The 16,563-nt window shown below is 37.4% G+C and overlaps 2 pseudogenes; both read right to left on the minus strand.

Annotated features, from left to right (window-relative positions):
* Positions 1-354: 354 nt before the first annotated feature.
* On the minus strand, positions 355-2,909 carry LOC131789231 (QRFP-like peptide receptor; annotated as a pseudogene).
* A 4,918-nt stretch (positions 2,910-7,827) lies between these two features.
* Positions 7,828-9,496, minus strand: LOC131789233 (prolactin-releasing peptide receptor-like; annotated as a pseudogene).
* Positions 9,497-16,563: the final 7,067 nt, after the last annotated feature.

The following is a 16,563-nucleotide window of genomic DNA, read 5'->3' on the forward strand; positions in this document are numbered from 1 at the left end:
TACGTGTGAGCACTTTAAGTGTAAGTAACCTTTGCAATAGTATAATACACCAGGGAGACAGAAGTGAGAATATAGCACACTACTGGAGGAAAAAGGGGTAGGGCAAGCAAAATACGGCGTCTTATATTTCTTCCCGACTCCCTTCCCCAGACTGGTTTGTTCACTTCACGCTTTCCGCGATCTTAACTAACCATTAAAGCAGCTACAACAATCGATCGGAATATGTAATGAGTTCTCTGATGAAATGTTGCCGTCACGCGTGCCAAACGAAATCGCATCCCACATGGTTCCACCATGTGAGTTGTTTATGTCACGGTAATAATAGGTAATAATAGGTAAAACCTACAGAAACTATCAACGAGGATAACAAGTTATTATAGTGACGAGTTCTTCACGAAACTTGCTATTTAACAGGATGTATAGACATGGATTTATTGCGCTGTTTGCGTGCCCTAGCCACAAGAAGCATAGCTGTACTTCAGCAGGCAACGAATTGCTAAGTTCAGGTCGCACGAACCAAATGTATTGATTAATATAAGATGGGAACCAGCAGATTGCAAAGACCAAGACGATTACAATTAATAACCGCACAACTTTGGATTTTTGAGCTGCAGCAAGATTGGCAGTCGTCACATTTCCCGGGATCTTTCGGAGCCACAATTTACGACAAATTACGGTGTAGACTACAATGGTTATCGAGGCCATGTGTACAGTACAACGAAAATCGTGATGTGAAAGATCTTAAGTACGCGATAGGTTTCAGCATATGTAATATCGTTTTTGTCTTGCCATGGCCACACTTGCAAACAAAAATGCTTGTTCAATTGAGGTACATACTCTATTTGGTGCAACAAAAGATATGGGACCATCAGCACTAAAGATAGTATCCAAATTATTGCGCATAGTATTTTTGGCTTGCGAAAGACGTTCTGTTTTAGTGGATAGAATATGGAGTAAAATCGATTGAAGGAGATGAACATCATTGTAAACACAGTTGCCGCTATGGAAACTGGGATAATGTTGAACACCAACTTGCATGTAACGTTTCCCAATATTCCCGGAATCCAAGAAACATCCCCATGAATGAAATTCTCTTGAACCGGCATCATTGTACACGTCAACATCAAATCTGCGATGGCCATGTTAGCAATGAACAAGTTCATGGCGCTGGTAGAGTGAGACTACCAACAACCCGATTGAATTGCCGAGCAAAGCGATGGTAAATATAACCGCATATGCACATGTTATTCCAATTTTGAATAGGGCTGTTGGTGCTGCAGAAGGAAACGAAAATTGCCTAAATATTAAAAGTTAATGCTACTAACGGGAAGAGAAAGCAAAAAGCCGTTTTCGGACTTTCCCAACCCTTTTTTAAATTATCAGAATTTCTTTGGTAAAGGTTTTCAGTGGGTGTAGGTAGTGCAGGATTAGCTTAGCAAAGGAATCCAATTTTTGAGAAATCCCATCCTTAAATCACCTCTCTACTTTATGTTCAGTTAGTGTTGATCGTCTGCAAAAACAGTGGACTGAGTTTTCCCATGGCTCATGGACTTTCTGCATGACAAACTGGTGATAATTGCTGACCCCGGCTGATGAAAACAAATTTTCTCGATGAATGTGAAAATCTAACCTACGAGCGATTTAAGCGACGATGTTAAAATTAAACGGGTGCTTTGAGTGCGGGTGTTTTACTTGCTGACAAGTTTGGCTATAAAAGCTACAGGAGCTAAACCAACGACGTGGAGGAACATAATCACAATGTCCGCCTTACCATTGGGCATTGATGCACTGGAGCTGTTGTTCATTTTGATGGAGAAGTTTCTACTGCTAGTAAGCTAGAGGATAAAAGAGCAACATAAACCATAATTTTAACAGGAGTGACACAAGTGGAAGGCTGTGGAAGCTATGAACAGCAAGATGTAACAGTGCAAATGAGTATTTCTGTGAGAATAAAAAACACACTCTCAAAAGTTGGTGAAAGTGATGAAAGGGACAACGCTGCAGATCCTAGCTGGTTCAGGTCTTTCAGTGTCTTTCAGGGCAAACAGGAATCATCTTTTTGTGTCTGCAAAGTTACCGCCTTGGGAGAACTTGTTTACGACACATAGTTGTCGCAAACGACACGATGCAACCTGGAAATATAATAAATATTTCAAAGAGCTTATTTTGCTTTAAAGACAGTACTTTGATTTCCATTTTTCATAAAATTTGATATAAACTTTGCCAAGTGCTGTATCTCTTTCTTTATTTCGATTTCATAGAAACTTCCTCTTTCTTACCTTCTCAGTAAATCTTGTTCAAATGAAAATCCAAATCTTTTCTCAGTAGATTTCAAATGTCCGTGTTATTATGAGCGCTTCAAGGGATGTGTCTTTCACAATTTACTGAAAATGAAAATATGAAAAGTGTTTTAATTGTTGTAATCCTGGCAGACAGAGTCTGAATGACTAACACTTAGATGTTGGTTATGACGCATCAGAATCTTTGTTCATTAGAAAGCGGCATGGAAAATCCAGTTATTGCGTTTGAGAATTTTTTATTTTCTGCCTCTCTGACTGCAGGGCAGTATTCGCCTGTAAACTATTAATTACAAATTTCTTGAATAACATGTCTTTTAATCGGTAGATTATAAGCTACATTTCTTTGAAAATGAATCTTAGCTTTTCCATGTTCCCAAATTTTAAACTATCAAGAAGAAATGAATATCTGAAATATGATCTTTGCTTCTCACTCACTTCAATCTAGATCAAACACCTTTTTGCAGAAATGAATTCGTATATGGGAAACCTGTCCGTAAAAAGCTGTACCAGGTCATTAGCCCAGACAGATATGAAATTTTCTTATTGGGAAGGAGTTGTCCATTTATAATGCGCCGCTATGTGTGATAATGTGCCTCTTACCTGGCACATTGTGTGTCACATTTCACTGAAAGTGGATCTAGTTTGATCAAATTGTAGACGTTTTACGTACCATAAAGAGATGAATACCACAAATATGACTTTTGCTGCTCCCTCACTTTAGTTTAGATCGAACACCTTCTTTCACAGCTATGAACTCGAATACAGAAAGCCCGATTTTAAGCAGTCAGTCATGGTGGACGCAACAGCGGTATTTTGCGCGACAATGTTAACAAAGTTGCCGTTCATTACGCACATTGTATGTCACATTTCAACATTAACAAAAATCATCATCAACAAAAACATTAGACATTGAAGATCTAGCGTTTGTCTATCCTTGAATTCTTTGTATTATCGAAAGGAATACCTAATACATAAATGATTTTTTTGCTGGTTAAGTAGTTCAGTTCAGATCGAATGCCATTCATGCAAAAACTTTATATTCGAAAAACCAGTTTGCATACGGCTGTGCCACAGCATTATAATTAGCTCAAACATAAACGAAGTGTTGCCCATTCATTTCACGTCTGAATAACATTATTCAAATGTTAAGGATACAAAAATGTGCCACAAAGTTAGTTTTATTCGGTAAATTGTGAGCCTCATTTCACTGAAGTCAAATCTTATCTTCTCCATTACCGACTTGTAACGTATTAACATATAATTTTTCTGCTCATCGTGATCACTTTAGTTTAATGATATCCCTTTTTTATAGCAATAAATTCGTAGACAGGAAGACACTCTGTATGCAGCTGTGCCAGATTAAGCCGAAACATGAACCGTTTAATCAAGGAAGAGCTGTCCATTCATCTCAGTTCACGATGGACGATATTTAGGTGTCAATAATGGTAGTTTGTGCGACAATATTAACCGTTTACCCCCTAGTATCAGTATGCATATTCTCCATACTGTTCTCCATACATTTCCAAAGAGGCTGACAAGGAGACTTTGTGTTACAGTCAAGAGCTGCTTTAATTGGTCGGTGATCATCACCTCTATTCTCATGACTATTATGTTTGATTCAGGAGGGATATGTTAAGGAGAAATTAGATGCTGGTCACTCTTGAATGCTAAGGGGTTAATAAGTATGACTTCATAATGGCTACACCGATCATGTGTCAAATTTCATTTTCATGGTTTTAGGTTTGTTTACCTATCAACGTTTTGCACACGAAGAAGAAAGGAATGTTTTCGTTATGATTTTTACTGCTCCCGTACATCAATTCAAGTCAAACGCTTTTCTCTCACAACAATAAATTCGTATACAGGAAGCCAGCATTTCTTCAGGTGTTCAAGATCACTTGCACAAACAGAAACTTTCTTACTAAGAATTTCTGGAGTACAGACAGAATGGCACGATTGCAAACGCGAAGAAACATCAGGCTCTAGTTATTGGTCACCCTGACCACCAGTTTTCTGTGCTGGTGAAGAGTGAGTTACCCTTTCCCGACGTTATTTGTAGAGATAATCTCTCTTAAGTTGTACAAGGCCTTCATTCTGCTGCACTTTTATTATTGCTCTTCAGTAGGGCATTTTTGTGGCATACGTTACTGTGGAAAGCTGGCAGCACTTAACAAGCTTATAGTTAAGTTTATATCAAATGATTACACCTCTTACTACAGGACCCTACTCAGTAAGGATGACTGAATAGCTTCACTCTACAATAGGTGCACTCAAAACTTTCAATATTAGTTTATATAGCCTTATATTCTTCAGTCGGTGTCCTACGTATGTGAGAAATATAAACACTACTCGCTGTACAAACTATAATTTATGTGGCAGCCACGCGTGTTTTCTCTTAATAAGTGTAGGACGACTCACTAATTATGGACTACGTTCTTTCTCAAATTTTTCGCCAATGGAATACTCTTCATGAAAGATTAAAGACTAATAAGTTCTCTTAGTTAGGAGACCTGTACAAAACCTGCATGGATATAATAACGTTAAATGTAAAGAATTTAAACTTTAAAATCTGTCTATTGCTTCTTTGTACATAACACAAGTTGAAAAAGTATGGGCTTCATGAAAATCAATGGCACGTACTTAGATCTTGACGTGTTCAACCGAGAAACCAATTTTAATAGCGCGGGGAAAACACGTGTGACAAGATCGCGATTAGCTTTAGTCTTGCATCTGATTGGTCATTATCTGACATATTGCTTCTCCCTAACTTCAATTTAGATCAAACACCTCTTTTGCAGAAATGAATTCGTCTACAGGTAACCTGTCCGTTAAAAGCTGTACTAGATCATTAGCCCAGGCAATTATGAAATGTTCTTATTGGGTAGAAGCTGTCCATTTATAACACGCCGCCACGTGCAATAGTATTAATGACGGTACATTGTGTGTCACATTTCACTGAAAGTAGATCTGGTTTGATCAAATTGTAGACGGTTTACATACCGATAAAGAAATGAATATCACAAATATGACTTTTGCTGCTCCCTCACTTCAGTTTAGATCGAACACATTCTCTCACAGCGATGAATTCAAATACATAAAAGCCAGATTTTAAACAGATGTTCGGGATCATTTACTCAGACAGGAACTTTATATTAAAAAAGCACTCTCCATTCATCCTACGCCACAACGGATGACACTAATGAAATATTAAGGATGCAAAAACGGTAGTTTGTACCACAGTGTTGATATAACTGCCTTTAGTTCATGCAAATTGTGTCATATTTCACTAAAGTTAGTTCTAATCGTTTTCTTAGTTGATTTCTTTCATATGAAGAAAAAATGAATTTGGTTGGTCCATCACTTCAATTCAGATCGAAGACTTTTTTAAAGCATTGAGTTTCTTAACAAAAAAGCCAGTCTGTATAAAGGTATTGGTGTTCTGATTAGCTAAAAAATGAACGTTCTTACTGAAGGAGACGCTTTTCATTTATCTCCCTTCGTTATGGGCGATATTTATCCGAATGTTGAAGATGCGAAGATAATACTCTGTGCGACAGTGGTAACACATGTGTTATTAACTATACACATCATGTGTCACATTTTACTGAAACTAATTCAAATATTTTTCCTTCTCTTCTCCTTTCCAAGATAATATAAACTTTTTATATTCTCTTGTTCTTATACATTAAAACACCCCTTTGACAGCTGAGACTGACGAACATCAATTTTATCCTCACAATATCACCCCTGAATCACATATAAAGGTCATAAGTCTAAAGAAAATGATCTCCAACTAAAGAAGCTCTCGATTGTTAAACGAATCTTTTCAAATCTTACTTTTTCCATTACCGTAACGTATTTAAAAGAAATAAATACCAAAAGCGTAATTTTTGCTCCTCTTCATGATCACTTTAGTATAAATAATATACCTTTTTTATAGTAATAAATTTGGAGACAGGAAGACACTCTGTAATCAAGGTAAAGCTGTCCATTCATCTCACTTCACGATGGACGATATGGAGAATGCAATGACTGTCGTTTGTGTGACAATGCTAATAAGTATGCCTACAACGATTATCGGTGTCAAATTTCACTTTCATAGTTTCAGATTTGCTTATCTATCAGCTTTTTGCACACGAAGAAGGAAGGAATACTTTCAATATGATTTTTGCTGCTCCCCCACATCAATTCAAGTCAAATCTTTTCTTTTACAGGAATAAATTCGTATACAGAAAGCCAGTCTTTCTGCATGTGTTCGAGATCGCTGGTGTAAACAGAAACTTTCTTACAAGGAAAATCTGGAGCACTAACAGAATGGGAAGATTGCAAACGGGAAGGAAAATCAGGCTCTAGTTATCAAGTCACCTTGACCACCAATTTTCTGTCCTAGTAAAGAGTAAGTTAGATATTTCCAGGATAACTTTAGGAAATGGAGTCAATTTTGACCGCCACCTAACTTATCTGTTAGTAGAAAACGAATAATGAATTCAATGAAATTTTACCCTTTCGCGACATTATTTGAAGAGATAATCTGTCCTAATTTGTAAATGGTCTTCATTCTGCTTCACTTTTATTATTGCTCTTCAGTACGGCATTTTTGTGGCATGCGTAACAGTGAGAAGCTGGCAGCACTTAACAAGCTTATACTTAGGTTTACATGTTTATTAAATGATTAAATCTCTTACTACAGGACCCTGCTATTTAGTGAGGTTTTCAGTATTAGTTTACAAAACTTAATATTCTTCAGTTGGTTTCCTACACATATGAGAAATATGTAAACTGCATTTGTGTGGCAACCACGCGTGTTTTCTCTTAATAAGTGTAGAACGACTCACTAACTATGGACTACGTTCCTTCTCATATTTTAGCCAATGGAATGCTCTTCCTGAAAGATTAAGGACTAGAACGTTTTCCGATTTAGAAGACTTGTACAAAGCCTGCTACTACTACATAATTTTAACAGGATGTATAGACATGGATTTATTGCGCTGTTTGTGTGGGCGAGCCACAAGAAACATAGCTGTACTTCACCAGGCAACGAATTCCTAAGTTCAGGTCGCATGATATTATAACATTAAGGGTAAATATTTTAAACTTAAAAACTGTCAATTGGTTCCTTTAATAAGTTGAAAAAAGTATGGGCTTCATGAAAATCAATGGCGCGTACCAAGATGTTGACGTGTTTAACCGAGAAACCAGCCTTTATAGCGCACGGAAAACACGTGTGACAAGATTGCGAAAGGTTTTAGTTTTGCATCTGATTGGTCATAATTTGACAGCCATTATTTGCTTCTAGGGTGAAGGACTATTTGGATACATGTGAGCGTTTTTGATGCTCATCCATAAGAAATGATACATTTAATGAGATATTTCCGCTTCTCTGCTTCTCTGATTAACTATTTACAACTGTGTAGAAACAGTACCGATCACCCTCCTCGAACTGGTTTGGGGAGATGGGCTCTCCGATTTCCGCGAAAAATATGTATCATAGGGCGCTTCCTACCTTTTTACCCGAATCTACAAGGACAGTTCAAAATTCTTGGTCGGAATAGTGAGTTCTCACTCCCTAGAAAATTTGTGGTAATGTAGAAACCGTCTCACGACCGAAATATAACGTTTTCCACATTGTACCACCAGTTATTAAAACATTCTTCATGCGGTCATTTCTCTCGAAACCGGCAGAAAAAAGAGCTTGGTTCGTTAACGAGGACGGCAAGCTATTGTAGCGAAGAGTTCTTTACGAAACTTGCTATTTAACAGGATGTATAGACATGGATTTATTGCGCTATTTGCATGGGCGAGCCATAAGAAACATAGCTGTACTTCAAGAGGCAACGAATTTCCAAGTTCAGGTCGCACGAACCAAATGTAATGATTAACATAATTTGGGAACCAGCAGATTGCAAAGACCAAGACGATTACAACTAATAACCGCACAACTTTGCGTTTGCATTTTTCAGCCGCAGCGCGATTGGTAGTTGTCACATTTCCTGGGATCTTTCGAAGCCATAGTTTACGGCAAATTAAGAAGTAGATGACGGCGGTTATTGTAAGGGGCCATGCGTACAGCACAACGAAAATCGTGATGTGAAAGATCCTAAGTACGCGATAGGTTTCAGCATTTGAAACATCGTTTTTGTTTTGCCATGGCCACACTTGTACACATAAATGCTTGTCCACTTGAGGTCTATACTTTATTTGGTACAACATAGGATATGGGACCATCAGCACTAAAGATAGAATCCAAATTGTGGCGGACAATATTTTTGGCTTGCGAAAGATCTTCTCTCTCAGTGGATAGAATATGGCGTAAAATCGATCGAAGGAAATAAACATCATCGTGAACACAGTTGCAGCTATTGAAACTGGGATGATGTAGAACACCAGCTTGCATGTCACGTTTCCCAGTGTTCCCGGAATCCAAGAAAGATCCCCATGAATGTAATTCACCTGAACTGGCATCATTGTAAACGTCAACATCAGATCTGCCACGGTCATGTTAGCGATAAACAAGTTCGTGACGCAGGTAGAAGAAGACCTCTTCAACACAACGTACAACCCAATTGAATTTCCAAGGAAAGCGATGGTAAAAATAACTGCATATGCACATGTTATACCAAATTTGAATTCCTGAGAGGTGCCTTCTGGAACAGTAGGTGGGGTGATTGATGCTGCAGAGGGAATCAAAAATTGCGTTAATACGAGTTACCACTACAAACGGGAAGAGAAAGCAGAAAGCTTTTTTCGGACGTTTATGACCCTTTTTTTTAATCATTGGAAATTCTTTGGTAAAGGGTTTCGGCGGATATAGTAGTGCAGGATTAGCCTAGCAAAGGATTCCACTCTTTAAGAAACCCCACTCTTAAATCACCTCTCTACTTTATATTCAGTTTTTAGTGATCGATTGCGACGATGGTGGACTGTCTGCATGGACTGTCTGAATGATAATTGACCCCAGCTAGCGAAAACAAATTATCTTGGAAAATTTTCTTCCCGCCATTGATGAATATGAAAATCCAACGTAGCACTTAAAGCGACAATGTTTAACGGGTGCTTTGAGTGTGTGTGTTTCAGTTGCTGACAAGTTTGGCTATAAAGGCTACAGGAGCTAAACCAACGACATTGAAAAACATAATCACAATGTCCCGGATACCATCCTTACCATTTGGTATTGATGCACTGGAGCTGTTGTTCATTTTGATGGCGAAGTTTCTGCTGCTAATAAGCTAATGGATAAAAGAGTAACATAAACCATAACAGAAGTGACACAAGTGGAAGGCTGTGGAAGCTATAAATAGCAAGATGTAATAGTACAAATAAGTATTCTGTAAGAGTGAGTTCAGATTAAAAACCCGCTCTCAAAAGTTGGCGTAAGTGAGGCAAGGGATAACGGTGCAGATCTTAGCTAGTTCAGGTCTTTCAGTGTTGTTTCCTGATCTGATGTTTTTCTGAGCAGAGGAAACAAGAATATTAATCTATTTGTGTCTGCAAAGTTGTCGCCTTGGGAGAACTTGTTTACGACACATAGTTGTTGTAAACGACACGATGCAACCTGGAAATCTAATAAATATTTTCAAATAGCTTATTTTTCTTTAAAGACAGTACTTTGCTGGAAATAAGGCTTTCACCTCAATTTCCATTTTTCATAAATTTGATATAAACTTTGCCAAGTGCTGCACCTCTTTCTTTATTTCGATTACATGAAAGCTTCCTTTTCTTACCTTCTCAGCAAATGAAAATTCAAATAATTTCTCAGTAGATTTCCAGTGTCCGTGTACTTGTGAGCGCTTCAAGGGATGTGTCCTTCACAATTTACTGAATATGAAAATATGAAAAGTGTTTTAATTGTTGTAATCCTGGCGGACTGAGTGTAAATGACTAACACTTGCATATTGATTGTGACGCATAAAAATCTTTGTTTATTAGAAACGGCATGAAAAAACCAGTTATTGCGTTTGAGAATTTTCATTTTCTGCCTCTCAGTCTGTAGCCTCTCAGTCTGTAGGGCAGTATTTGCCAGTTAACTATTAATTACAAATTTATTGAATAACTTTTCTTTTACCGGGTAGATTATGAGCTACATTTCTCTGAATATGAATCTTAGTTTTTCCATGGTCCCAACTTTTAACCTATCATGAAGAAATAAATATCTGAAATATGTCCTTTGCTTCTCTCTCACTTCAATTTGGATCAAACACCTTTTTGCAAAAATGAATTCGTATATGGAAAACCTGTCCGTAGAAAGCTGCACCCGATCATTAGCCCATGCAAATATGAAATGTTCTATTGGAAAGAAGCTGTCCATTTATATCACGCCGCCGTGCGCCATAGTGTTCAAAACTATGCCTCTTTCCTGGCACATTGTGAGCCACATTACACTGAAAGTAGATCTGGTTTGATCAAATTGTAGCCGTTTTATATACCATAAAGAGATGAATACCACAAGTATGACTTTTGCTGCTCCCTCACTTCAGTTAAGATCGAACACCTTCTTTCACAGCTATGAATTCGAATATAGAAAGCTAGTTTTAAACAGGCGTTCGAGATCATTCTTTCAAACAGGAACTTTTTCTAAAAAAAAAGCGCTATCCATTCATCCTGTGCTACAACGGACGACACTATTCAAATATTGAGGATGCAAAAACGGAAGTTTGAACGACAGTGTTGATGTATTTGCCTTTCTTTACGCAAATTGTTCGACGCAATGCAGCCTGGCAATATTATAACTATTTTCAAAGAGCTTATTTTGCTTTAAAGACAGCGCTGTGCTTAAAATGAGGCTTTCACTTCAATTTCCATTTTTCATAAGATTGGATAAAAAAACTTTGCTAAGTGCCGTGCTTTTTCCTTTATTTCGACTTCCTCTTCCGTATCTTCTCATTAAATCTTTTGAGATAAAAATTAAAACCATTTCTCAGTAGATTTCAAGTGTCCGTGTTATTGTGTGTGCTTCAAGGGATGTGTCTTTCACAATTTGCTAAATATGAAAATATGAAAAATGTTTTAATTGTTGTAATCCTGGCGGACAGATTCTAAATGACTAACCCTTAAATGTTGGTCATGGCACAGTAGAATCTTTGTTCATCGGAAAGCGACATGGAAAAACCAGTTCTTGCTTTTGAAATTTCCCATTTTCTGCCTCTCAGTCTTTGGGGCAGTATTTTCCAGTAAACTATTAATTGGAATTACTTAAATAACATGTCTTTTACCAGGTAGATTATAAGCTGCATTTTACTGAATATGAACCTTAGCTTTTCCATGTTTCCAACTTTTTACCGATCAAGAAGAAATGAAATGTGACCTTTGCTTCTCCCTCACTTCAATTTAAATCAAACAGCTTTTTGCAGAAATGAATTTGTATATAGAAACCTGTCCGTAAAAAGCTGTACTAGATCATTAGCCCATGCAAGTATAAAATGTTTTTATTTGGATGGAGCTGTCCGTTTATATTTCGCCGCCATGCGCAACAGTCTTAAAAACTATTCCTCTTACTCAGCACATCGAGTGCCACATGTGACTGAAAGTAGATCTAGTTTGATCAAATTGTAGACGTTTTACATACCATAAAGAGATGAATACCACAAATATGACTTTTGCTTCTCCCTCTCTTCAGTTAAGATTGGACACCTTCTTTCACAGCTATGAATTCGAATACAGAAAACCAGTTTTAAACAGGTGTTTGAGATCATTCTCTCAAACTGGAACGTTTTCTAAAAAAAGCGCTATCCATTCATCCTATGCCACAACGGATGACACTATTCAAATATTGAGAATGCAAAAACGGTGGTTTGAACGATAGTGTTGATGTATTTGCCTTTCTTTACCAAAATTGTGTCACATTTCATTGACGTTAGTACTTAACTATTTAGCTAATTGACTTCTTACATATTAAATAATAATAGAAATTGAATTGTGCTGGTCCATCACTTCAATTCAGATCGAAAACTATTTTAAAGCTAGTCTGTAAAGAGGTATTCGAGATCTGATTAGCTCAGAAATGAGCGTTCTAGTTAAGGAGGCACGTGTTCTTAACCACGCACATCATGTGTCACATTTTACCGAAATTAATTAAAATATTTTCTCTTTTTACTCCTTTCCAAGATAATTTAACTGTTTACATTCTCTTGTTCTTGTATATTAAAACACCCCTTTGATAGGTACGAGTAAAGAGCGTCTGTTTTCTCCTCACAATATCACCCCTGAATCAAAGGTCACAAGACTGAAAGAAAATAATCACCAAATAAAGAACCTCCTGATTGTTAAACGAATTTTCCTCGTCAGAACCTAGTGACATTTCTAGAGAACAGAAAGGAGAAACATGAACTGTTTAATCAAGGAAGAGTTGTCCATTCATCTCACGTCACCATGGACGATATTGAGGATGCAATAACGGTTGTTTGTGCCACAGTGTTAAGAGAGTGTCTCTGTAAGAGCGGTCGATTTTGCTTGAGACACGGATTTCGCTCGTTTCTTGTGTGTTGTAAGGCATTCATGTACCTATACTAAAACAACAATCAGTTTGATCGGATCTCTCTACTTTTCGGAGTTTTACGGAAATTAAATTTCACTCGAGCGAAGGCTTGTTGTGACACTTTTCAGGATTTTAATTTCATACAACTTTGAAGGACAATTTACAAAAAACTACGGAACTCAGAAAAAAACAAATACCACAGCCATGTATATTAACTTTATCTTATCTATCGAGGCGACTTTCGCAGACATCACGTTTCAATCAAGGAAACAGGAAGACTTGAATGACACCTTATCGGTTCGCCTAAATCACACACGCCAAAACCGATCAAATTCAAGGTAAATTTTTGAAAAAGTGAGGCGTTCTAAACTGATCCAACTAACATAGCTAGGAAGTAGTTGTCATAGAAAAGGTAACTACAGAAAAAAACTTTGCGGCCCGACCTTTACGAGAACTTTATAACTCCGTGAACTTACTTAATTTTAGGTAATTTCCAAGACAAGCGACTAAATACAGGAATGGCTCCGACCTGTGATTGGATGATAAAAATAGTAAAAGTAAATAAGTTATATTTTAACTCCTTGCTCGTGAGTATTGTTAACCGCGTGTCTCGAAGCGGAACGATGAAATATCAATGCGAAAGAAAACACCGATCTGTCCAACAAGAAATGCTTACTTACGTAGCGAAGGAAGGCAGCATTTCTCGTTCAGCGAAGTCGTTCAGCGATATTCCGGCGATGAAAAAGTCATCTGCTGACTAGCTCTGCTGACTAAACTCATTTAGTCAGTTCAGGCGGACGACCAGAGACTGGAGCCATTCCTGTATTTCACCGCTGACAGGAATAGCTCCGACTCAAACGTTTAACAATTTTTTTTTTCAATAATGTTTTAATAATTTTTTAAACAATTTTTTTTTCAATAATGTTTTAATAATTTTTCAAACAATTCTTTAAAAAAAACTTTTTTAAAAATTTAAAACTAAACTAGTGAGCAATTGTTAAACTTCTTTATTCTCTGATGCGTTTCGTCTGACTGTCGTAAACTTCTTCAGGGAGTTTTACAAGTTACGACTAAACGCCTACATTTATAAGCTATTGTGAGCGGCTATTGCGGGGGCCAATGACCATATGAGCCTTGGCAGGAATAGGTAAAGTTGTGAAAATTTTGAAAATTTCTTTTGAAAATTTTTTAGGCAAGGTGAGAAATATTTTTGGGAGCCACGGTTTTAGCTAAAAATTTTCAAATTTGAAAAATTGAAGCGGTTTTTTACAGATGATTCCTGGAAAGCAGTTGGCAAATTAAGTTAGGATGGCTCGTGTACTTTACAGAAAATATGGTTTATGTTCTACTCATCCTTTCTTAAATTTAAGTGGTATAAATACCTTGTCTAAAACAGTAGTGTGATACAACAGTAAACGAAATTTACTCGTTCCAATACAGCGTCATGTGATGAACAGCCTTCATTAATTTTAGAACAAGTTTTATGAAATCATTGTACTCTTTCTTGTTCCATCACTGAAAACAGTCAAGGTACTTCGGCATGATTCAGTGCGAGAGCTACTGCCACTGGTTTAACTGGTAAGACGTTTTTTTGGTTTGTTTTGTTTTTCCCTTTTTAGGGCTAGTGGAGTTGTTAGAAATTACCAAGCAAAATCAATCCGCGACTTTCTTCCTTTATATGTTGTGCAAAAATAGATGAAGAGCCCGATGAATGAATTTGTCCTTCATGTGAACAATAACCTAAAAAAATCAGTTTTCTATGAAAAAACTCCCTCGATTGCGGCCAAGCCATATTTCTCTACCAGAGCATACTGTAAATTAAAAACATCGGTCGCAGCGTCACGCAACATTGCGTGATTTTCCAAACGTGACATGCAGTTGCTGCATTATTTTAAGACTTAGAACCTATATGGCCCTGTAGTGATAAAAGAGGGCTTCATTTGCAAGCACTAAAGACTTCAACATAAGAAGAACTTAATAAATCGCTCTTTCAGTTTTCATCTCCGTGTATAAATTATCTAGCCAGAACGAAAAATAATTAATATACGCATGAGTTGGAGCCATTCCAGTCTGAGGTTAAATACACAAATGACTCCCGTCTCTGGTCGTCCGCCTAAACTGACTAAATGAGTTTTGTCAGCGGAGCTTGTCAGTGGATGACTTTTTCATCGCCGAAATATCGCTGAACGACCTCGCTGAACAAGATAGACTCTGCCTTCTCTTCGTTAGGTAAGTAGCCATTTCTTGTTTGACTCATCGGTGTTTTCGCATTGATATTTCGTTGTTCCGCTTCGAGACACCAGGTTAGCAATACCCATGAGCAAGGAGTTAAGATGTAACTTATTAACTTTTACTATTTTTTATTATCCAATCACAGGTCGGAGCCATTCCTGTATTTAGTCGCTAGTATTTCCAAGTTTGGCCGCCATTTTAAGGGACTTGTCAACATGAAGCGTAACCGATATAAATCAAGCAGGTAGATCTAAAACCGTCAGAAATACATACGAAAGCAATTCAAATGAACTTTACTTTCAATTCAAGCGGCAAAATTTGAAATTGTTCGTTAAACTTACCATCCCCATGCGACCATTTCCAACAATTCAAACACTACGACTAGTGTTCGAATTCCCCTCGTCGATTCCACCGTAAGAAATAACCTGTGCCACCCAAGCTTCGACTCGAATGTGAAGTACGAATCAAATAACACAACTGCTTCATCTTCGCGGCAATATCACGCTGGTATTTTGATTTTCCGATCGACAAGCACGGTGATCAGGAAACGATCGGTGTGTTTAACTCATAAACGTGATCGCTGACCAGCCGCTGAGTGAAAACAGTATAGCGCGGGGTGGGGTGGGTGGCGGGCTTATCGTCATAAGATATTCGAATACATTCTTAAAAAGCTTTAGGACTATCAGTCTAAACAATGAAGGCATGCTTCGTGGTACAGACAACTTTTATTTTATTTTCATAACTTTCTCCTTTAAATTAGAGCTGGTATTAAATAATAGAGTTAACAATATATTTTTAACTGGGGTACCCATATAACCTTTTTGCCTGTCATCAGTGGTATAAAATAAGGTGTATTTTCCACCAGAATCTTTTATTTATGCCCCATTGCACGGAATGAACACTATACTTAGAATATTTGTACTAAGTAATTTTTGCTGTTCCCAAGAATGTATGCAAAACGATAGAGATTTGATTCATTCCACTGACACGTTCTTTTAAGTTATAGCGCGTACAGGTTTTTCCTATCAAAAGTCGCGCGTGCAACACACCGGAATTGAAAATTCGTCGTAAAATCGCACGAACCTTAGAATGAGTTTAGGCAACTTTGACTTCAGGCGAGATGAAGTGGATGGTTCAAAGGACCCCCTGAGATTTTTTTCAGGACTATAACTGAGATTTGTTTTATAACTATGATAATCGTCATCAATAGCGGACAGTGCTTTTTACCCATTGTTGTCATCATTATCGTTATCACGCCGGAAGAAGTATAAAGCCGGCATGTCTCCTTACCCAACTACACAGAAAATTGTTCTCTCTTTTGCTCCCCTTGGATCCTGGAAACTGTTACTATTAAGACGATCAACAAGAAAGCCTTTATAATTATTGAAACTTTTGATTAACAGAATGTAAGAAAAAATCGGTAGGGAGAGTTATTCGCCTATCTTATAACCTGAACGATAGTTTTCAATAAAACAAATACCCCTTAATTCAATTACCTTAGTTGTCTCGTGTTTACAAGTGGCGTTTCTGGGGACCGTAGATTCTTCTCTGATTCTTCTT

Source organism: Pocillopora verrucosa, chromosome 1 (genome assembly GCF_036669915.1).
Source record: "Pocillopora verrucosa isolate sample1 chromosome 1, ASM3666991v2, whole genome shotgun sequence".
In the NCBI taxonomy this organism is placed as follows: domain Eukaryota; kingdom Metazoa; phylum Cnidaria; class Anthozoa; order Scleractinia; family Pocilloporidae; genus Pocillopora; species Pocillopora verrucosa.